Here is a 25322-nt window from a genome sequence, read left to right as displayed (position 1 = left end):
AATCGCCAGAAGGAATGGCGAGTCTCCCCCCCCCCAAATCCCACCTGCATCTCGCCATACATGTTGGCGATATGCATGCATGGTGGCATTTTTCACATACAAAACAGCCCCCATTGGAAAATCATTACAAACAACCCCATTTCGGGAAATAGTTTGTAAAAAGACCCCCAATGGGGCAATTTGCCACCTTGAGTTATCCCCATAAGCTTCTATCCAAGAATGTATTTGGTCGGGATGGAACCTAAGTTTTCTCTTACAAATTCAATGTGTGTTAAGTGAGCTACACACATTGGATACTCATAATCTAATACACACACAAATTAGTAAAAAAAATAATTGAAAGTGACCACAACTTTTTCATCTCAAATTCTAAGATATAATTATGCCTGGTAAAAAAAAGTAAGCAAATGTATAAACACAAGTGTAAGATATAACTTGAATTTTCTCATATAAGTGGTGTGGTTCAACTTTAAAAATAAAAACCTAAATTGCATGATCCGCTGAGTCAACTAGATCACCGAGTCACCTATTCAAATCTTATTCGGACCAGTTCTTACCGAATATATGCATATCCAATCCAACTAGTGGCTTGGGCCGCTTGTGTGTCTGGTTCCCGAGCCAATGGGTTGACCTAACTAGTTTGAGCTGGGTACGATAACACTGGTTTCAGGACTCAATAAAGAACTTTAGAAATGCAAGTTTTACTGAGTCGAGTTCACATAATTTTTTTAACCACCTTAATTAGGACTTTTGACTTCTCAATGAAATCATAAGATATTCCTACAAGCTTCGGTCTTTTGAGTCACTTTTGCGGCAATTGAATCTAGGTTCCCCTACAAACTAATGTGTATTGTCAATTGAGTTGAGCTATACTCATTGGATAATTAAATTGGATTTATTCATGTAGACCTAATACACTAAAAAAATTGATTTGTATGCTTAATTAGCTATGTTGATATAAAAAAATTGTCTTTAAATTTTTCCAGTAATCTTTAATTGAGTAGGCTATCACATACCAATGGAAATTATCTTAACGATTTTTGACATGTTTAGCCTTTGCACAGGGAAACATTCATATTCCTTAATGTTAGCTTAGACTGAGTGTACTGAAATGCAATTTGGATTACAGTAGTGTTCACTATGTTTAAATTATTTGTGCTATAGCCGTAGAAGAATTGTCTATAATCAATAACGTATTATGACAAAAATGACCACCGTAATTGGTAACAAAATCATGGCCCTACATGATAAATTTAATTGACGCACTTTAATTGCTCAAAACCGCGACCGTTTTGATCTATATAAGGATTTTTCACCCCATGAATTCAGCGTTTGAATTTCAATTTGATCGTTTTCTTTCTGTCTGTTGTAGAAAACCCGAAAAAGCTACCAAACAAATCTTGAAGAAGGAGGATTATGACCAATGGCTAAGGTACCACATATTCAAGAATTTCCATACTTGGGTGAGTATATTTTACACTGCTTTGTATACTTTTTCTTTCTTTGGAGTACCTAATTTGTATTTTTTTTTCTGGCATGTTGTTCTCTTTATTCAACAATAGTCATCAAGATTTCACCCAAGGCAAACTTAAAAGTATTTGGAATTTATAGAAGTAAACATGAAACTATTTGGAACTGCAATCTGTCTTTGCTTATCTTCCTATCATTTCATGGAAGAAGATTTGTATAAAAATAAAATTAAAATGGTTTGACTAAGAAAGAAAAGTTCTTGGAGACAAGCACACCATGTTTGGAAACTAAGTACGTGTATGGTAACGCGTTAATTAGATATGACATATCCAAACATGATGTAAATCTATGTAGAATTAAGCCTTGAAATATTTCCCCCTACACAGTATTTGAATTTCTTGCTGTCATAACTGAGGATGTTAAAACTTGCATTTTGCTGCAGAAACTGATACGAGAAAGAAACTTGATGGTTTTACTGTGTTCAGCAATGGGAAAACTGAGGACATGAGTGAAGAAAACATAGGGAAAAGGGACCTGAAATCTTTAGAATCTGAGCAAAAGTATGATTTTCGAAAGAGTTTGGCATGGGATAGTGCCTTTTCCACAAGTTCTGGTATAACTCATAATCTTATGGTAATGAATTGAAATGATTTTCATTCTGTTTTTGCATTCATGACCACATTGATCCTCAGGAATTCTAGAAGTGGAGGACTTGTTTGATTCTTCAAATTCATGGCACATTCAGAATGGTTGTGACATGTTGGGACCTGAGCAGGATCAGCATTTGTCTGTTAACTATCTGAAACCTGAAATTAAAACTGTAACTGATGAATTCAATTTAAGAAAAAGTTTAGCTTGGGATAGTGCATTTTTCACCAGTGAAGGTGTGTTTAATGTGGTTTTACAAACCTTCTGCTAGTTATTACTAATCAAGTGTGTGTTTCATTTCTTGATGTTTATATTTTTGGACTTTAATTTCTCAGGAATTTTGAATCATGAGGAGTTATCTCTTCTAAACAAAGGGCCTAAGAAATCTGAAATCGATATGTTTCCTCGAATAGAAGAACTATGGATCTCATCTGACTCAAATTGTACTATTGATAGTGATGGATCCTCATTAGCAAGCCTTGAGGTTTCTATGCATCAGTCAAGGGTAGCACCTAGCACAGTTGCTTTAAGCTCCAGAAACATTCAAAAAGTTTATTGTAAGTATGATTTTCATTTGTCTCTTCATCTACCCGTTGATATTACTTTTTAATTATCACATTTGAAAGTAACCCTATATTATTATGAAAAACCAGATACTCAGGGATGATTTCCTGCATTCAACTTTTACTAAATAATATTCTTTTTTTGGTTACTTTCAGCAACAAAAAGGATGAATGGGGATGGTGTCTCCAAATTGAAGGTTTGTTCATGTCATGATTGAATATATGTATGACATTGGGCTTTTCGTTCAGAATGCTGCAACCTTCTTAAAATTTCAGGTAAAATCCAGGCCAACTTCCACAATGCAAACTATAAAAAACAATCAACCAGAGAGGACTACTAAGGAACAATCTGTCCCCCCATCATCGATGGTATGTCTTATTGTTGTGAAATTAGTCTTGTTAATTTGGCATAACTTTGAGTTTAATAGACATGCACTCTCAATTTATGAAGGTAGTTATTACAAAAGTTAACAAATTTACTATAGATGACAATTTGTCATTAAATGATGGGGTAACAAATCTTTACGTTATCGGTATATTTATTATTTATTCTAATTTCTATGCATTATTGAACTCTGCATTAAAAATTGGTATTTGAAAATGCATAATCACTTGTTATCTTACATAACTTATGAAAGCATAAGATCACTTTTATTGGTCACAAAACTGACACATTTATACTCATGAAAGTTCTCTGCTGCAAGTGGAATACCTAATCTCGCATCACATCTAAAGCCACCAAAGATATCAAGACGAGTTAGAAGAAGTGTCCCAATAGCTCCCACCAAAAGAGTTCCTCTGTTTTCAAATGAAGTTAATGGGGAAAGCAAAACTTTCAAACCAAGTGGTAAGGTTTCTAAATGCACAATGGCACACAAATATCATGTTTTTCTTACTGGCCTTGATTCTATGAAATTTAAAGCAATGATATTATTGCAGGAAAATGTTTGACAGAAAAACCTAATCTGTTCAAGACTTGCAGCAGTGATAACAATAGCAGTTGTACTAGTCTCTCTTGGGAATTTTCATCATTGAGCTCTCAGTCTTGTATGAATGGTTCCAATGGTTTGTGTTCACCCTACCGCAAGCTTTCTACTCGCCAATCATCTCCCGAGTTTTCAATAGTGAAAAATGATACCCCTAATAGCAACTCATCTAAACACAGAACAACAAACAAAATCACCCCAGAAGATTGTTGTCACCAAACTTGTTCATCTGTCAAAAAGAACTGTTGTTGCATATCACCTTTAGTATCCATTGAAGGGTTCTCTCCAGCATCATCAATGAGTGAAAGCAATAGTTTCCATGATGACAAGGGAATCATGTGCTCAAATCCTTGTAGTGAGGTAAAGGGAACGCATTCTGTTTCATTTGATGCTTCAAGAAATTTAAAGCCTTCTGGCCTCCGAATGCCATCACCCAAGATTGGATTTTTTGATGTGGTAAGTTGTTAAATCCCTCTCACTTGATCATTTGATTTTGTTCAGAGTCTCCTATGTCATTCCCAAAAAGAGAAATGTTAAAAACGCACCTTCTGACGTACTTTTTTAGACACACTCTTATTATAAAATTTTGAGTCAAAAGGTGCGTTTAAAAAAGGGGTGTGTATTAGACACTCCTCTAGTTGGAATCAGTATTTCTTGCGTGATGGATTTTTTTTTTTTAAAGTAAATGAGGTTTTACTTGCAGGATAATTTGCTGATGTCAATAGAGAATGGAGGCAATAAGTCACATTCAAAGGCTTTCTCCAAGCTTCAAAGTGGACAGAAGTTGAAAGATGTAGGAATTACAAGGACTTGTGCTTGGAAAACTAGAAACTCCACAATCTCAAAGACCATAAAGTTTAGCCGTGGTGCAGTTTCAAAAGCTGAGGAGGGCAAGGACTGCTTGAGAAATGATGAGAAAATAGTCAATGTGATGCGGGCACATGAACCCGAATTAGAAAGGCAAACTTGTGCAAAAATAGATAAGAGAGGAGTGGGGAGTAAAATTTTGAGAGAAAGAGAAGAACAATCTTGTCTAAAGGGCAAGAAGCTTTTGCTGAAAGAACAGACTAGAGCCAACACTATCCACACAGGAAATGATCAACATCCACATACTCTTCACGAAAGTGAGAAGGAAAATTTGATTGGTTTTGAGAATGAACTTGAACAAGTTAGAAAACATGATGTACGAGGTGATGTAGTGATAGAGTTTGTAGACAAAAATTGTCAATCTGAAAAGTAGTATCCTTTCATTTTTTAAGGGAGGGTGAAATTAGAATTAAACACTCAAACTTTTCTACAGGTTCATGGTTCAAGGGACAAGGATTGCAATCATTATTTTCCATAATTGTGGGTTGGTTAAAATATCTCAGTGGTACTTGTAAATACTTGTTTTTTCTTTTAGTTTATGATAAAAAAAATATTTTATCCCTACAAATTTTAAATCATAAGCATTTGGTCAATATTTTTAGTGTTAGTTACAAAGATGTGACTAATAATATTTCTCGTAAATAATGTGATGTCATCAATCTTGAATATTAACACAAATATTTTTTTTAAAAAATAACATGAATATGTAAATCATTTGTTCTTAATTGGTCCATATCAAATATTTTTCAAAGAAATTAATACAAAATGAATAAAATATTATAAGAAATAAAATAAAAAATAGATATATTAAATAGATTAAAACAAAATAACATGGATTACAAATAAAATTTTGATTTATTAGGGATTCAACGTAAAAAAAAATATATTTTAAGATCCAAAATAAAAATTGTTAATTTATCTAAGACTCAAAATATATTTAAGTCAAAAAATAATTTATAGATACTAAAAGCTAAAGGTAATTACTTTTAAGAAAGAAATAGATATTTAAGCCTTAAATTAAATGTTAAAATAACATATAGGTTTAAATATTAAAATATTTTCCCATTTCATCTTCACACACTCAAACTTTGACGTACTTTGCACCCTAAGCTAATGTAAATTCTCTCAATGCCACACAATTATCAACACTCTTTGACATTCAAAAGTTTTGGTGGGGAATGTTGGACTAAGATGCACTCACTTTCTTTCATTTGAACCATTATGTAAATTATGGCATTAAGGTTCTACAAATTCCAACTATAGACCTAATCCATGGTGTCACTCTTAAATGCACCATCAATTAGACAAAAACAAGGACACGATTCATAGAACCATGATGTTGAGCCGCACAAACTAAACCCATTTAACTTGGGAGGTGGTAAGGAGGACACAAATGGCATATGACTCATTTTTTATGTTAATGTATAGTGAAGGAGGAGAAGCTACCATAGCAATGACAGTAGCGAAAAGCCACTGGATTTTTTTTATGTAGATTTGTCTCTTTTTCGATTGTAGTTTAGTTGTACAGTCAAATACAAGCTAAACTAAAAGTTGTTGATATAAGGGATTCGACACTTGGGTCTCTTAACCAAGGTCTGAGGTTTGATTCCCGACATGGACATGGAGCCGTAATTAGAGGTACTACTTTATCCCAAAATTGTCCGACCCGGTGGGAGAAAATTAATTAGGTATCAAATAAGAAGTCCTCATACCTCTTGATTACACCAAAAAAGAAGCTACCATTGATTATCTTCTTGAAGCAAGAGCTCTAATGAGGTTAATATAACAATGAGCAATTGGAATGGAAAAAGAGAAAGGAAGGGGTAAGGGAAGGGTAGAAAAGGTGTACAATAGGCAGCAAAAGGTGAAAGAAAAAATGTCGAATGAGGAAGGGGTAGTGTTAAGAGGGAAATGAGAAGGAGGAGAAGAAGAGTTTGAAGGTAAGGGGGGAAGACAGAGAAGGGGGGTATTTTAATATTTGGCCAAAAGACCTATTTGATCATTTATCTTATTTTTGGGTTCAATTTGGTCTTTTATCTTTTAGAATTTTCATTTTGGTCCTTTATGTTTTAAAAAATGACCAAAATGATCCTTTCCTCTATTTTGAACTAATGCTGTTAATGATTTTAAAAAATTGATTGCTAAAAATTGCCACAAAATGTAACCTCTTTTTCCTTCTTCTTCATCTTCCTCCTCTTCGTCTTCTGTCTCCTTCCTCCTTTGGTTCTTCAATAGATAAATCAAAATTGGCACCCCTTTATTTGTTGCAACGATTCAGATATGAAATTTGGGAGGCATGGTCAAAATTAGATTGATTCTTTATTGAAGTGCCCCCATCACAATAAGTACAAACATGAAATTGGGGTTTTTGTTTTCCACCATTCATTCTCACTTAGGTTGCGCGTAGTAAGCATGGAAAACATGGTGATAATTGCAACACACAATAGGGGGGTTCACTAGCGAAATTGCGAGCACATGGCAGTATAGGTGAGGATGATACGGAGTTAGGCACTGAAATCGATGGAGGTGTCATGGTTGCCGATGACAAAGGAACCATTGGGCAATCTCAAAGAGGCTATGTGAAAAGCTTTGGATTTAGTGGAAAGTTGCAAAGACAATAGTTACTTGTACATGCTTGCCATGGGTTGGAGTGTAGTGATGTTCCACCATGCTAAGGCGCAGATGGATTGCTACCTTTCTTGGAGGTGTCTTGTCTAGTGAAGAACTGAGAGGAGGAAGGGACGGATGATGAGGAAGATAAAGAAAAACAAGGTTATATTTTGTGGTGGTTTTTAGCTACCAATTTTTAAAAATCATTAACGATGTTAGTTCAAAATAGATGGAAGGACCATGTTGGTCCTTTTTTAAAACATAAAGGATTAAAACGAAATTTCTAAAAAATAAAGAACCAAATTAAATTGAAAGATAAAAATAAAGGATCAAATAGGTTATTTGGACTTAATACTTAAAACTTTGTCTTTTAATATTTAAGATTTAAATATCATGCAAATACATATGTTACTTTTATTTTAAGTTCTCATTGAAAAATAATTATAATTTCTGGTCCTTGTAAATTATTAATGATGTGGTATTATAGGCATTACAACCTTAAGGACATGGTGTTATACATGTGACAACTTTGATGAGGGACATTATGATGTGACAATCTTGATATGGCATTACTCATGTCTTCTTATTTACATGATATTATTTACTTGAAAAGTTATTAACCATGCTATTATTTTTATATTTGAGATCGATGGTAGGAGTTACGAAACTAACTATTTAAATTTTGTAGGGATGAGAATACAATTTTCTTACTCAGATTAATTACAGTTTATCTTGTTTATTTTTTTCGTAATAAAACACTTTTTAATTTCTCAATATTTTTTTAAAGATTTCATTTACCTGGATAAAAGATGGATTAAGTTACAATCTAATATATATTTTTTAAGTTGACATTGAACTTAAAAATTAAAAGCATAAGAAGATTATACCATATGCATGATAGGTGTGAAAATATGTTGACTGATTAGTCATTGTGTCGGCAAATTACCAATGAGTGATTCTCTTTTAAGCGACTGAATCAAGGATGAGATTATGTTCCTTGATTGGGTTGTTATTCCACTCTGAAAAACTTTCTAGCCGTCGATGAAATGAAGTTTCTATGCTAAGTTACTCTTATGAAATTTTGTGATAAATGAAAGTTACAAACGACTGAAAGCTTAAAGGAACAACGATAAAGAAAGTTGTAAATCCTTGAAAGCTTAAAGGGAAAACTTCAAATAAAACGAATAATAAAAGATAGAGGATTGGAAAAGATACATTTGATTGATTTTGATCAAGGACCCTTTTACATCTGACTTTCCTCTATTTATAATGATAATAGCAAGCATTGTTGACTTCTATTTAAGGGTGAATGCACATGTTAGGATGAGGGGGCAATTGCCCCCACAAAATAAATATTTTTTACTTAAATATATATAATAATTTTGTTTTTGTTCTCGTAAAAATTAGGTGTTGCTATTTTAAAATATTTTTTAAATGAACGTAAAAAATTATGAGAGCTAAAAGAGAGGATAATTTAGTAATAGTTTTATCACCTCATCCTTCTAATTTTATCACTTTTCTTACAACAAACACATAAAATTTCCAACAAAATGACAACTTTACAAACAAAGAAATAGATTAAGAGACTCCTAAAACTATGCATTTTATAAAAAAAATATTATAAAAATTTTCTTGTCCCCATTAACTATTTTTTTAATCTGCCAGTGTTTTTTGATATAGTGGAAAATAGAATCTATTGAGGGAGAGTAAGAAAAATATAAGCATGAAAAAATATCTATTCTTTTATATATATATATATATATATATATATATATATATATTGAAAAGATTTTGGGGCATTCGCGGATCAAACCAAATCTCTGAATCCATTTAATTCAACCAAATGAAATTAAGATTGTGTGTTAGATTAAGTCATTATATTGAATTGGTTTTCATTTAATGAACCCAATTAAATTTGGATTGTGTGATGGGTTTGGAGTTTTGGACTCAACCAAAACTCAACCCAATGCATAGATATAGATACTTTAAACTAAGCACTCCCCATTCTTAATATAATACATTCTTTATCTTAAGATAATACATTGTTTTGGAGTTTATTTTTTTTCTGTTTATTTTAAGGTAATACATTATTTAATGAATGATACTATGAGTATATATTTATGGTTTATTTTTTTGTTTATCATATGAATAGTATAATGTTTTATAAATATGATTTTTAAAAATATTTTTACTATTTTGTCCAAAAAAACATTCTAACTATATTTTTGATTTTGAAGATTTGTTTTTCAAGACTTAAAGAGGTGATAGTTTTTAAATGACCCAACCCAATAACCAATCAAATCTAATCCAATTAAAATTGAATAGGGTTGACAAAAAAAGATAAACCTAACTTAATTAAGTTTAATTGAATTGAATTGAAAAATAAACAAAACTCAACCCAAACCAAACCTCTTACACTCTAGCACTACTAGAAAAAATGGTTTTAACATCGCAATGTTAGCATCGATTTTTGATAAAATCGATGTTAACAAAAACACGATGGCATATTTGTAAATAATATGAGTTTGTTACATTGGTTTTTTAAAAAATTGATGTTAACATGAGTTTGTTAACATCGGTTTTTCAAAAACCGATGTTGAGTTTATGCTAGAAACATCGGTTCTTGGAAAACCGATGTTACGTTTCTGCCAGTAACATCAGTTTTATTTTAAAAACGATGTTGTTGGATATTTTATAATTACTTCTCTGGCACCTAAACTCCTCTCTTTGCAACCTTTTTCACTCTTAGTCGAACTCTTGTGACGCTGAAACTCCTCACTGTCGGTCTCACTCTCCGTCTCATCGTCGGTGTCACTCTTGGTCTCGGTGTCGGTTTCGCATCAGCGACGAGGTTATGAAAGGTTAGCATTCATTCTCTCGAAAGGTTAGCTTTCATTTTTGATTTTGATGCCCGTTTTGTTCAATGAATGTTAGGAATGTGCCAAACGTAGGGTTACATAGAAAATGTGCGAAGAGGATTTGGACGAGGGAGATGGTGGAGTCATGTGGGAGAGAGGATCTTAGTTTTCTGATGTTCAGGGAAGTGTTGAGTATGGTGATGCTGTACTTTTTTCTCTGTTCTAGCTAGAGGGATAATGCTAAGAAAGGGATAATGTGGCCTTGGGCCATGAAAGGGAATAAAAGTATAGTGTGTCATTGTTGTTCTTCTTGTTCTTGTTTTGGTTCTATTTATGCCATTGTTGCTTCAGGAGAGGACACTGTGTCGCACCTAAGACATTGTTTGTGTTGGGAGAGGATATTAGATTTTAAGGTAATGTATAAAAAGGATGTTAGTATATATTTTTAAAAAATTAAGAGGAGTTAGTATAGGGGTAGAAAAAAAAGTAACTAAGGAGTGTTTGTGTCATTTTGTGAAATCTCAAACATAATTACTGTGATTTACTCAAACCTTTGTGTCATCCTTTTTCTTAAAAAAAATGAAGATAGTTCTTCCTACCGTGCTGAATTGAATTTATTATTGGGGATGTTTATGTTGGGTGTTTCATAAGATATTTTGTTTTGCATTTTATTGCTTGTGTAAATACACACATTGCTGGCTGCAGTAATGGTTTTACTTGGATTTTTTACTCGGTTAATTGCTAGTGGTTGGAAATTCAAAGTTTTTGTATTTTATTTTATTTATAAACCAATTGTATGTTAGCAGATGTAAGAGTCACAACTGTATTATAATATTTTGAATCTCACAATTGATATGCTGGAAATTATAGTCTTCTCCTATTACCATAAAGAAGAGGAGCAGGTTTGTACATAAAGTCTTATACTTCTGGAAGCTAATATGGTAGATGTAGCTTATGGAACATCTTACTTGAGCTACATGGAGCATTACACATGGTTAATGACCTATCGTTAGAGTGGGGCGAGGAACACTAATATTTTGTTTTATTTTTCTTTTGTTGAATCTATGTTATCAAATGTTATATATGGGGTTTGAACCTTTGAGGTTAGCTACTTAATTTTCTGGTTTGCTGCATCTATGTTATCAAATGGTATATTTTCTAGTTTTGAATTGGGAGTAGCTTGTCATCTATCAAGTTAATTCTTGTTTTTTCATTAGACTAACTGTCTTTGTGTATCATGTGATTTCTTGCTTTTTTGTTTTTTTTTTTTTATCGATTAAGTGCATCCTTTTGTATATAGTTATGGCCTTGTGGGTCATGTATATGGTAGCATCTTCATCTACATGATATGAGGTTAATGTCAATTCTTAGTCAAACTTTTTGGTGGCACAGTTCTATTTTTGTAATGCTGCATATATGGTGCTTTTATAAAATTTGCATAAGTGACAATGCACCTAATATACAAAAGAGGTCATACGAAGCTCTAGTAGTTAGTTAGTTGTATCAATGGTTACAATTTAGTTGCATCAGCTGGTCTCAATCAATTAAGTTAGGTGCATATATACAATGTGCATTTCTAAACATATATATATAAATATTCATCTCCCCCTCTCTTATACTCAGAAACACTCCTATACTCCTAACACATAGTAATTAGTAATGAAACTTTACTTTCTCTCAATTAAGCTTTTCTATTTACCATTCGTCTACTATTCAATTCAACTATGTAGGTACATGAATGAGGTCGAGCGATGTTATTTTTTTGATAAAAAATACCCTTCATGTCCATTTGTTCTACACTTAAAAAGATGTATAAATTAGATGATAACCAATCATGCGATCATATTCTATGGTTGTTGGTTTTCTTCCATATGTGATATAGTACTTAAAAGATACCACTGCTTTAAGCAAATTTATGGTTCTTAAATTAAAAAAATGAGCATATTTTTACCAATCCGCACACTCCTTTTCTTTTATCATCATCTTTGAATTAATCCATAAAATAAGTATTACTATTGTTCTAGTATTTTACTTTTAGCTACAAATAGTCATACTACTCATTTACTTTTAATTGGCACCGAGCTTTATGAATGGTCCAAAGAAAACAAAAAAGATTAAGTTCAGCGTGAAACACTATCAATAATACACTATTATATAATTTTGATTTTAAAAATTAAGTTTTAATCCAAAATATAATAAACTTAAGGCTTAATTATTAGCGCGTTAAATACAAACAATAATTGCTGTTATTTCTTTAAGTTTTAATGGCTTGTAGCTTTGTAGAATTATTACAAAGTACTTGTGAGTATTATTTAATTTATAATTACTGCTAATGAATTTTGTAAAAATATGAGTATTTTATTGTACCCATTAGGAAAACATTGCTCTCGTTTCTTTCACGTAAGTAACTTTTGAACTTAGTTACTTTTTTCTTTTTTATTTTCTTAATATAAATAAATAAATAAATAGAGAAATTAAATGGGATTGGGGTGTGTTTTAATTATAGAATTCATGCTTGGATGTTGTGATTTTAGATTTCTCACTACTAGAAGAAGAGTTTATGACTGACGGTTTTTCAGAACATTCGACGACAATTTTGAATCATCTTTGAAGTTAATATTGTGGAAAATCTAAACTTTCCATGATGGTTCCTAAAAAATCGTCTTAGAAAAGCTATCATTCTAAGACGGTTTTCTTAGAAAAAGTCTTAAAATTTTTTTTTTAAATAAAAAATAAAATAAAAGATTCTAAGATGATTTACGAAAAATCATCTTAGAAAGTATACTTTCTAAGATGGTCCTCTGAATAACCGTCTTAGAATATTTTTTTTAAAAAAAATTAAAAAACAAAAATAGATTCTAAGATGATTTTCAAATAGTTTTATGGAAAACTGTCTTAGAAGATAGACTTTCTAAGACGGTTCTCTGAATAACCATCTTAAAATATTTTTTTATAAAAAAATTATAAAAAATTAAGAGACCATTTTACTAATACAAAATAGATTTCTTTTACATAGAAAATGATTGAAATTAAATCCATAAACATTCAAAATTCTATGCTAGTAACTTAGAATGATTTGCCAATATTCATTAACAAATTAAAAATTTAAATTGTAAGTAGAAGAGTTTCTGAATAAAGTTAAAACAGAAAGAGATTTCTATTCCTGCCCCTTCCAGATTTTTTCCCCCATTCCTATTAGAATCCTAATACCTAGGCCATATTTGAAATAAATGAACCATGTAGAGCAATCAACTTCCCATATGTTCTTCTATTAACAACTCTTTGAACCATCATATGCATGCCTCACTCAGCAACACCTATCAGTCTCATACAATGGAGGAGCCTTGTAGGACCAAGCCTACCCTGCAAGAATGCAATTCATCAGCACATGAAAAATATAGATATATAATATAAAGGAAATGACGTGCAATAATCATTAACCTTTAATATGCCATAAGCTGAAGGTACTGTATATTATATTGTTTTCTTACTTACTTGAATGACTCACACACTAAAGTGACCCAAGTCAGCAAACATTGCCTCAGACCCTATAATTATGCATACATTTATATTAGTTAGAATTAAACTTAAAGAATGATGCAACTTAACTAATAAAAAATATTAATGAAAATAGATTGTTAAATATGCTACTCTGCCTACTCACTGTGATGTATAGTAAGACTCCATCGAATGATAACCATCCTTGTTTACTGTTCCATTTCAAATAATCAAATTTTGGATTGAAAGCACGTAATACTCCAATGTCATGTTTAAATAAATTGTAGATACCAATTCCTGCAATGAATGAAAATCACACCAAGAGAATTGGAGCAAATAAAGATCCTACTTTGTAAGTGCCAAATCATTATAGAGAAAAAGGGCGATCAATATTGCTATAGAGATCCCCACAACAACTTCTGAAAAAAAAATAAGTAATTAAAATATTATAACGATTATCATTAATTACAATAAACTAAAAAAAGAGAGTAGAGGGTTAATAATACAAGTACCTTGACCTAAGGAGGTACTGATCCCACTCATTGCAGAAAGAACTGCATACACATTTGAACAATATGTTTATGTCAAGTCTCCATTCAAAATCCAAATGGTCAATGTCATTAAATATGTTTTTCATATTATACTATTTTTATATCACTTTTTTTTGTAAAAAGTTATTTTTTTTATTATTTAGATGAATTTAATACAAACACATCATTATGTAAGTAATGTGACTCACACTAGTATTTGTTTTCAATTAAGGACCCAATTGTCTTGATTTTTACTTCATTTAATACTAGTAATTCACTACTTCAATATATTTAACAAACATAAATGAATAATACTACAATAAATTAATGAAAGCTAGCAAATAATTGATTAACCTCAAATTGATAGAGTGAAAATGTAGGAAAATGTACATAGCATTAGCAGATCTTTAAGAAAATGGATAATAGTTGGGTCCACCTTTGACAGGAGGGTATTTATTATTTAGAATTACAAATATTCAACTACATTTCTTTTTAAAAGAGAAAAGTCATTGCCCTTTAACCAGAATTAAAAAGAAAAAAAAAGAGTTGAGTAAAATATGAATTTCAATTTGTTAATAACATCCATATGGCAACAATTATTAAAATAAAAGATTAAATTTTAATTTGTGAATAAACATCAATTGTGAAAATTTTGTCCTGTATCTCTATCTTACCATTGCCATGGTCATTAGCATGTAGTACAATGAAGACATGCTTAATCATGGGTATGATCATAATGGTGTAGATTATGAGACAAAACCCCCCATAATGTCTTCGTTGTGATGAATACCATTGGTGAAGATGTCTAAAAACACGTAAAGTGGGGATGTGCCAATATCGCCATACATAATTCTTATGCTTTGAAAGGCTAAACTTAGAGTAGTCCTTCAACCCAACTGTTAATAATCACCATTCAGAAACTTAAGATTATATGGGATACAAAAGTTGTACACATTACCACACAAATTTGATTTTTATTATCTAAATATTTATAGAATGTCATGATTACTTCTTCTGAAATGCTTTCTCTGCGGTGACATTACCACTCCATGAAATCCTACTCCTTCAATAAATTTTATTAATATAATTATGCTTCTATAATATAGATGAGATATAGCAAAATAAATGGTCTAGGATCTTAAAACATGACCATAAGTTTTTTTTTTTTTTTAAGTTAGAGGATCCATTCCTTGACTACAATTGAAAAAAGCGGCTTGAAAAACTATTTGAAGACAAGGGAGGATTGAAATTTATTCAAATGACTCCTATTGTATTTCGATAAATCTAAAAATATATATTTGAGATGCCAACTATCCCATTTTCAGTAAACCATTTCGATTCATGAACATGTGAATGCATGAAATCTATTGCCAAACAGTTGATATAATTTTATATTAAAAAAAGTTATGTATACATGATGTACTCACTACTAGACAAAACACTTCCTACGTCGGTTAAAGGATACATTTGATGATGGTTCTTAACCATCATTGTAGGCAACATAGTAGAAAGTCTTCACCTTTTACGACGGTTCCATAAAAAACCGTCTTAGAAAAAAGTACCCTTTTAAGACGATTTTTCAAAGAGCTCTCTTAGAATGTATTTTTTAAAAAAAGTTTAAATATTTTGAGGATTCTAAGACGATTTTTTTGGAAAAATCGTCTTTGAATATAGATAGTTACATTCTAAGACAATTTTTTTGAGAACTGTCTTAGAATGTGTGTTTTTTTTTTTATAAAGAATTAATTTTTTTAAATCAAACCACAATTGAACTTAATGCATACATTGAAAAAAATTTCAAACTTTTATATAATTTTCTACAATTGTGAAATTTTCTTGATAATTTATATAATCTAATACTATACATATAAAATTCTCAAACATGATAAAAATTACTCAAAATTCATGACATTCACCATCAACAATAAAAAGGCATGTGATTATGTTTGATTGGTGTGTTAATTGTGTGATTAATACTTGTTTGATTGAAATAAATAAGTATTAGTATTGATAATTGATATAGATAAATGTTTTTAGCATAGAAATAGATATTCTTTGATGAAACAGCCTAGATATTGTTCTGGTAATCGATTACCATCACGTGTAATCGATTACACAAGAACAAATAGCCTGTAATCAATTACAGTAGCCAGTAATCGATTACCAGAAGGCTAAATGCTCCTGTAATCGATTACCAAACCTTGTAATCGATTACATAATGCCATCTTCTATAAATACTCATGTAAACCAGTCACGTTGCACAACCAAACTCCTCTCGACGGGTCTCTTCTTCCCTAATCTTCAAACCTTCATATCTCCCTCAATTCTTAACCAAATCACGTCCCACATAGCCCAATCTTCATCATTTTCACTCCTCTTTCAATTCCACCAATTGAAATTCGTTAAAACTTCATCAAATGGCAGAATCGTCGAAGAAGCGAAAGGGAATGTCCTCCACCATCGCTGCTGTTGGCCATCGCCGCCACAGACCATTTGAAGCACCCACAACACCAATTCATCCTTACTTATCATCTCTACGATCATCTACTCTATTTTCTTCAGATGATCAACGTCTATGGTACAACTCTCAATTTTCTTCTAGGATCATCTTAGACCCTAAGTACGTAGACACAAATTTCTTTAATGGTGAGACATTTGACTGTTATCAAGTGTTTCAAAACTCTGGATTGGTTGATTTTATGTCCTTAAAATTGCCTTACTATCCTGAACTTGTTAAAGTCTTTTAAAGTAATTTAAAAATTCAGGATGGTATTATTTCTTCTGAGGTGCATGGTATTTCTATGATCATTGATCAATCTCTGTTCTTTTCATTGACTAAATTACCCAGTCAAGGTGCACCTTTTGAGGGTATCATTGTTGATGAATGATGACTGGAAATTCGACTATTCTAGTCATGATGCTCGCCGTATGGTTTGTAATGACCAGGCTGAAATGATCGGTAGATTGCTGGCCGGATCATTAACCTTTGATTGTCGCATCATGCACTATATTATCGTTAGAATTTTGCTTCCCCGTTCTTCTAATTTGGCTCAAGCCTTTGAGGAGGACTTGATTTTGACGTGGGCTTTCCTTACTGGTCATCAGATTGACTGGGCTCACTTGGTTAGGTACCGAATGCATAAGGCATTACGGGCCAATGCACCTCTTCCGTATTCTCAATTGGTCACCCATTTTCTCTGTTATTTTCAAATTCCTCTTGATGATGAACCTTTTGTTCAAGTCAAGAGATATTTTGCTATAGGTGCTGGTGCAGTAACTTCATTTGGTTACCATAAGGATCGTGATGGACAATGGTTGAAGAAGGACGCGCTACCTCCGCAAGACGAGCGTACTCCCTCTCCTCCTCCTCAGCGAGATGATTCTTCAGCCCTTATGAATGAAGTTCTTTCGGAATTAAGGGGTCTCCGCACCTATGTTGGTGAACGATGCGATTCCTTGGATGGTCGCTTTGAAGGCATGGATACTCGCATCACCCAGCTTGAAGAGGACGTGGGTTATCTTCGTCGGTGCTTCGACCTTCCACCGCCTTCTTAGTTTTAGATTATTATTATCTTTTATTATAAGTTGTGTATTTGGCTATGCTTTTTAAGTTATCATTTTCTGAACTTTTATTATCTTTCGGTATTTGGCACTTAGTATTTTATGATTGGATTATATTTGGTTGGATTATATTTGGTTTTGACTTATGAATGATTATGTGAACTTTATTTATATTTGATTTTTATTCTTCCATCTTGTGTTGATTACCACGTACTTTGGCTTTTTGATGTTGCCAAAGGGGGAGAGAAACTGGGTGGTTTAGAAGCCTAGAAATCAAGTGGTCAAGTGATCATTAAATCCAAAACATAGGGGGAGTATGAAATGAGTGAACATAACATTATATCTTGCATATACTCTGCTTGTATCTTGATTTCAGGAATTAAATTGTCATCATCAAAAAGAGGGAGATTGTAGAAGCAAAGACTTTGACTTTGATGTTTTGATGATGCCATATGATCATGATGTTTTGATGCCATAAGAAAATGCGCTTCTCAAGTTAAGATCAAGACAATAATCCAAGAGATTCAAGATACATCATCAAGAAGATCTCTAGTGATTTAGGAGGGAATTCCAAATTGAAAAAGCAAGATGTTTGGCCAAGAAATTTAAGCTAAAATGTCTTTTTCAAGAGATTTACTCTCTAGTAATCGATTACCAGAGGATGTAATCGATTACCAGTGGCCAAAATGATTTATAACAGTCATTACAAATTTGAATTTAAATTTTACACTGTGTAATCGATTACACATGAATGACAATCGATTACCAGCAGTTACTGAATGTTTTGATTCAAATTTTAAAGCCTGTAATCGATTACACAAGTCTTGTAATCGATTACCAGAGGAGATTTTCAAAAAATTATTTCCAAGGGTCACATCTGTTCAAATGGTTTTTTACATTTCCATCAAAGGTCTATTTATATGTGACTTGGAACACAAATTTGCTCAGAGTTTTTCAGAACAAAAAGTCTTATCCTCTCAAAAAACAAAATCATCTTATCCTCTTAAGAATTCCTTGGCCAATACACTTGAAATTCAATAAGGAATTATTTGAGTGCTCAATTGTTCAATCTATCTCTTTCAAGAGAGATTTCTTCTTCTCTTCATTCTATTTCTCAAAAGGGATTAAGAGACCGAGGGTCTCTTGTTGTAAAGAAATCTGAACACAAAGGAAGGGTTGTCCTTGTATGGTTTAGAACATGTAAAGGGATTTTGCAAGATAGTGGAACTCTCAAGCGAGTTGCTTGGGAACTAGAAGTAGGCACAAGGGTGTGGCCGAACCAGTATAAATCTGAGTTTTCATTTTCTCTTCCCTTAAACTCCTTTATTGATTATTGCTTATTGTTTCTATTTCGTAAGATTAATTTGCATTATTATTTAGGAGTTCATTTTTAAAAGGAATCTTGGACTGTTGGGTTAAAATCCAAATAGAATTTTTGATTAGGAAAAGATTTTGATATCTTAATTCAACCCCCCCCTTCTTAAGATATCGGAGGCCACTTGTCTAACACACATGGGCTCTATTTATAGCCTAAGTGTCACACAAAATTGAAGGGAAATTGGAATTTCTAATCAAATTTCACTTGAATTTGAAATTGAATTTGTGGAGCCAAATTTTGGAGCCAAAATTTCACTAATTATGATTAGTGAATTTCATTTATGGTTCAGCCCACTTATCCAAGATCAAGTCCAAGATTCTCCACTAATTGTGCTTACGTGTCATGAGGAATGTAAAGCATGAAGGGTATGCACAAAGTGTGACTATATGATGTGGCAATGGGGTGTAGCAAGCAAATGCTCACCTCCCTCTCTAAAATTTAATTGGATTGGGCTTCTCCCAATTCAATTAAGTTTATTTTCCAACACACACATCAAATATTCACTTAATGCATGTGAAATTACAAAACTAACCCTAATACAAAAACTAGTCTAGGTGCCCTAAAATACAAGGGCTAAAAATCCTACATTTCTAGGGTACCCTACCTACATTATGGAGCCATAAATACAAAGACCAAAAATAATGAAATCCTAATCTAATATGTACAAAGATAAGTGGGCTCATACTTAGCCCATGGGCCCAAAATCTACCCTAAGGCTCATGAGAACCCTAGGGCCTTCTCTTGCATCTTTGGCCCAATCTACTTGGAATCTTCTATCCAATGTCCTTGCGGGATAGGATTGCGTCATGGAGGGAGAGGGAGAGAAGGAGAACGAAATTTTGTGCCACAAATGAGGTCTGAACTTTGAAGTATAATTCTCAAATGATCAAAGTTGAAAAAATGCACACACAAGGCCTTTATTTATAGCCTAAGTCTCACACAAAATTCGAGGGAAATTTGAATTTCTATTCAAATTTCACTTGAATTTCAAATTGAATTTGTGGAGCCAAATTTTGTAGCTAAAATTTCACTAATTATGATTAGTGAATTTTAGTTATGGTTCAACCCACTAATCCAAGATCAAGTCCAAGATTCTCCACTAATTGTGCTTAGGTGTCATGAGGCATGTAAACCATGAAGGACATGCACAAAGTGTGACTATATGATGTGGCAATGGGGTGTAGCAAGCAAATGATCACCTCCCCCTCTAAAATTTAATTGGATTGGGCTTCTCCCAATTAAATTAAGTTTATTTTCCAACACACACATCAAATATTCACTTAATGCATGTAAAATTACAAAACTACCCCTAATACAAAAACTAGTCTAGGTGCCCTAAAATACAAGGACTGAAAAATCCTACATTTCTAGGGTACCCTACCTACATTATGGAGCCCTGAATACAAGGACCAAAAATAATGAAATCCTAATCTAATATGTACAAAGATAAGTGGACTCATACTTAGCCCATAGGCCCAAAATCTACCCTAAGGCTCATGAGAACCCTAGGGCCTTCTCTTGCATCTCTGACCCAATCTACTTGGAGTCTTCTATCCAATGCCCTTGCGGGGTAGGATTGCATCATTCCCTCCCCCTTGAAAAGGATTTGACCTCAAATCCCGAGGTTCTTGAAACTCTTGGCTTTTTTCCTTAACACCTAGATGAAGATGCTTTGATACCACATGATGTAGCACCATTGGAGCTTGTAGGCCTAGGATCTTCTTCATTAATGGATTCCTTTGCTTATTGGAAGATGAATGGCAGCGGAATGAAGAAGGAAGAGAGAGAGGAGATGCCACTTGAAGGAGAAGATGAGTCTAGAAGAAGCTCACCACCATAGAAGGCCATGGTAAGAGCTTGGAGGATGAAGGAGATGAATGAAGGGAGAGGAAGAGAAGAAAACGAAATTTTATGCTCTAAAAGAGCTCTGAAATATGAAGTTTAATTTTCAAATGATCAAAGTTGAAAAAATGCACACACATGGCCTCTATTTATAGCCTAAGTGTCACACAAAATTGGAGGGAAATTTGAATTTCTAATCAAATTTCACTTGAATTTGAAATTGAATTTGTGGAGCTTAATTTTGGAGCCCAAATTTCACTAATTATGGTTAGTGAATTATAGTTATGGTTCAGCCCACTAATCCAAGATCAAGTCCAAGATTCTCCACTAATTATGCTTAGGTGTCATGAGGCATGTAAAGCATTAAGGGCATGCACAAAGTGTGACTATATGATGTGGCAATGGGGTGTAGCAAGCAAATGCTCACCTCCCCCTCTAAAATTTAATTGGATTGGGCTTCTCCAAATTCAATTAAGTTTATTTTCCAACAAACACATCAAATATTCACTTAATGCATGTGAAATTAAAAAACTACCCCTAATACAAAAACTAGTCTAGGTGCCCTAAAATACAAGGGCTGAAAAATCCTACATTTCTAGGGTACCCTACCTACAATATGGAGCCCTAAATACAAGGACTAAAAATAATGAAATCCTAATCTAATATGTACAAAGATAAGTGGGCTCATACTTAGCCCATGGGCCCAAAATCTACCCTAAGGCTCATGAGAACCCTAGGGCCTTCTCTTGCATCTTTGGCCCAATCTACTTGGAATCTTCTATCCAATGCCCTTGCGGGATAGGATTGCATCATGGAGGGAGAGGGAGAGAAGGAGAACGAAATTTTGTGCCACAAATGAGGTCTGAACTTTGAAGTATAATTCTCAAATGATCAAAGTTGAAAAAATGCACACACAAGGCCTTTATTTATAGCCTAAGTCTCACACAAAATTCGAGGGAAATTTGAATTTCTATTTAAATTTCAGTTGAATTTCAAATTGAATTTGTGGAGCCAAATTTTGTAGCTAAAATTTCACTAATTATGAATAGTAAATTTTAGTTATGGTTCAGCCCACTAATCCAAGATCAAGTCCAAGATTCTCCACTAATTGTGCTTAGGTGTCATGAGGCATGTAAACCATGAAGGACATGCACAAAGTGTGACTATATGATGTGGCAATGGGGTGTAGCAAGCAAATGCTCACCTCCCCCTCTAAAATTTAATTGGATTGGGCTTCTCCCAATTAAATTAAGTTTATTTTCCAACACACACATCAAATATTCACTTAATGCATGTAAAATTACAAAACTACCCTTAATACAAAAACTAGTCTAGGTGCCCTAAAATACAAGGACTGAAAAATCCTACATTTCTAGGGTACCCTACCTACATTATGGAGCCCTAAATACAAGGACCAAAAATAATGAAATCCTAATCTAATATGTACAAAGATAAGTGGACTCATACTTAGCCCATGGGCCCAAAATCTACCCTAAGGCTCATGAGAATCCTAGGGCCTTCTCTTGCATCTCTGGCCCAATCTACTTGGAGTCTTCTATCCAATGCCCTTGCGGGGTAGGATTGCATCACTCCCTCCCCCTTGAAAAGGAATTGACCTCAAATCCCGAGGTTCTTGAAACTCTGGGCTTTTTTCCTTAACACCTAGATGAAGATGCTCAGATACCACGTGATGTAGCACCATTGGAGCTTGTAGGCCTAGGATCTTCTTCATTAATGGATTCCTTTGCTTCTTGGAAGATGAATGGCAGCAGAATGAAGAAGGAAGAGAGAGAGGAGACGCCACTTCAAGGAGAAGATGAGTCGAGAAGAAGCTCACCACCATAGAAGACCATGGTAAGAGCTTGGAGGATGAAGGAGATGAATGAAGGGAGAGGAAGAGAAGAAAACGAAATTTTATGCTCTAAAAGAGCTTTGAAATATGAAGTTTAATTTTCAAATGATCAAAGTTGAAAAAATGCACACACATGGCCTCTATTTATAGCCTAAGTGTCACACAAAATTGGAGGGAAATTTGAATTTCTAATCAAATTTCACTTGAATTTGAAATTGAATTTGTGGAGCCTAATTTTGGAGCCCAAATTTCACTAATTATGGTTAGTGAATTTTAGTTATGGTTCAGCCCACTAATCCAAGATCAAGTCCAAGATTCTCCACTAATTATGCTTAGGTGTCATGAGGCATGTAAAGCATTAAGGGCATGCACAAAGTGTGACTATATGATGTAGCAATGGGGTGTAGCAAGCAAATGCTCACCTCCCCCTCTAAAATTTAATTGGATTGGGCTTCTCCCAATTCAATTGAGTTTATTTTCCAACAAACACATCAAATATTCACTTAATGCATGTGAAATTACAAAACTACCCCTAATACAAAAACTAGTCTAGGTGCCCTAAAATACAAGGGCTGAAAAATCCTACATTTTTAGGGTACCCTACCTACAATATGGAGCCCTAAATACAAGGACCAAAAATAATGAAATCCTAATATGTACAAAGATAAGTGGGCTCATACTTAGCCCATGGGCCCAAAATCTACCCTAAGGCTCATGAGAACCCTAGGGCCTTCTCTTGCATCTCTGGTCCAATCTACTTGGAGTCTTCTATCCAATGCCCTTGCGGGGTAGGATTGCATCATGGAGGGAGAGGGAGAGAAGGAGAACGTAATTTTTGTCCTCAAATGAGGTCTAAACTTTGAAGTATAATTCTCAAATGATCAAAGTTGGAAAAATGCACACACAAGGCCTTTATTTATAGCCTAAGTGTGACACAGAATTGGAGGGAAATTTGAATTTCTATTCAAATTTCACTTGCATTTGTGGAGCTAAACTTTGGAGCCAAAATTTTACTAATTATGATTAGTGAATTTTAGTTATGGTTCCGCCCACTAATCCAAGATCAATTCCAAGATTCTCCACTAAGTGTGCTTAGGTGTCATGAGGCATGTAAAGCATGAAGGACATGCACAAAGTGTGACTATATGATCTGGCAATGGGGTGTAGTAAGCAAATGCTCACCTCGCCCTCTAAAATTTAATTGGATTGGGCTTTTACCAATTCAATTAAATTTTATTTCCCAACACACACATCAAATATTTACTTAGTGCATGTGAAATTACAAAACTACCCCTAATACAAAAACTAGTCTAAGTGACCTAAAATACAAGGGCTAAAAAATCCTATATTTCTAGGGTACCCTACCTACATTATGGAGCCCTAAATACAAGGACCAAATATAATGACATCCTAGTCTAATATGTACAAAGATAATTGGACCCAACCTTGGCCCATGGGCTCAGAAATTTACCCTTAGGTTCATGAGAACCCTAGGGCCTTCTTCAGCCGCTCTAGCCTAATCCTCTTGGAGCCTCTTGCTCATGGCTCTAGTGACTGGTCCCTTCCTAGGGAGGATTGCATCATCCCCTTCCCCTTGAAGAGGATTTGACCTCAAATCTGTTAGTTCCTCCTCCTCAATATCAACTCCACCTGCAAAAGGAATTAAATCAGAAATATTTAAAGTGGTGCTAACTCCATACTCTTCTGGGAGGTCCAACCTATAGGCATTATTATTGATCCTCTCCAAAACTTGAAAAGGTTCATCCTCTCTAGGGCTAAGCTTGGATTTCCTTTTAGTAGGGAATCTATCCTTCCTAAGATGGAGCCAAACCCAGTCACCCTCATTAAGAACTGGCTCTTTTCTTCCTCTATTGCCTTTAGTTGAATATACCTTTGTTTGGTTCTATATTTGGTTCTTAACCTTCTCATGCAACTTCTTTACAAACTCTGACCTAGATTCCCCTTCTTTATGTATAAAAGAAGTGTCCAGTGGGAGGGGAATGAGGTCTAAGGGTGTTAGGGGATTGAACCCATAAACAACCTCAAAAGGGGACTGCTTGGTGGTTCTATGAACCCCCCTGTTGTAGGAAAATTCTACATGAGGAAGATACTCATCCTAAGACTTATGGTTGCCTTTCAGAAGAGCCCTTAAAAGGGTGGATAAAGACCTATTCACTACCTCTGTTTGCCCATCAGTTTATGGATGACAAGTGGTAGAGAAAAGAAGTTTAGTTCCTAGCTTAGCCCATAAGGTTTTCCAGAAGTGACTAAGGAACTTAGCATCTCTATCTGACACAATGGTCCTAGGCAAACCATGGAGTCTCACAACTTCCCTAAAAAAGAGTTTTAAGATGTGGGAAGCATCATCCACCTTGTGGCATGGTATAAAGTGTGCCATCTTGCTAAACCTATCCACCACCACAAAGATAAATTCTACACCTCTTTGGGTTCTAGGAAGCCCAAGGACAAAGTCCTTACTAATGTCTACCCAAGGTGCAGAGGGGATGGGTAAGGGTGTGTATAGCCCATGAGGCATCACCCTAGACTTGGCTTGTAAACAAGCCACACACCTAGTGCAATGCTTATGGACATCTTTCTTCATATGGGGCCAATAAAACTTTTCTTTGAGTTAGACAAGGGTCTTGTCTATCCGAAAGTG

This window comes from Glycine soja, chromosome 17 (genome assembly GCF_004193775.1).
Source record: "Glycine soja cultivar W05 chromosome 17, ASM419377v2, whole genome shotgun sequence".
Classification (NCBI taxonomy): domain Eukaryota; kingdom Viridiplantae; phylum Streptophyta; class Magnoliopsida; order Fabales; family Fabaceae; genus Glycine; species Glycine soja.
This window is presented reverse-complemented; position numbering follows the sequence as displayed.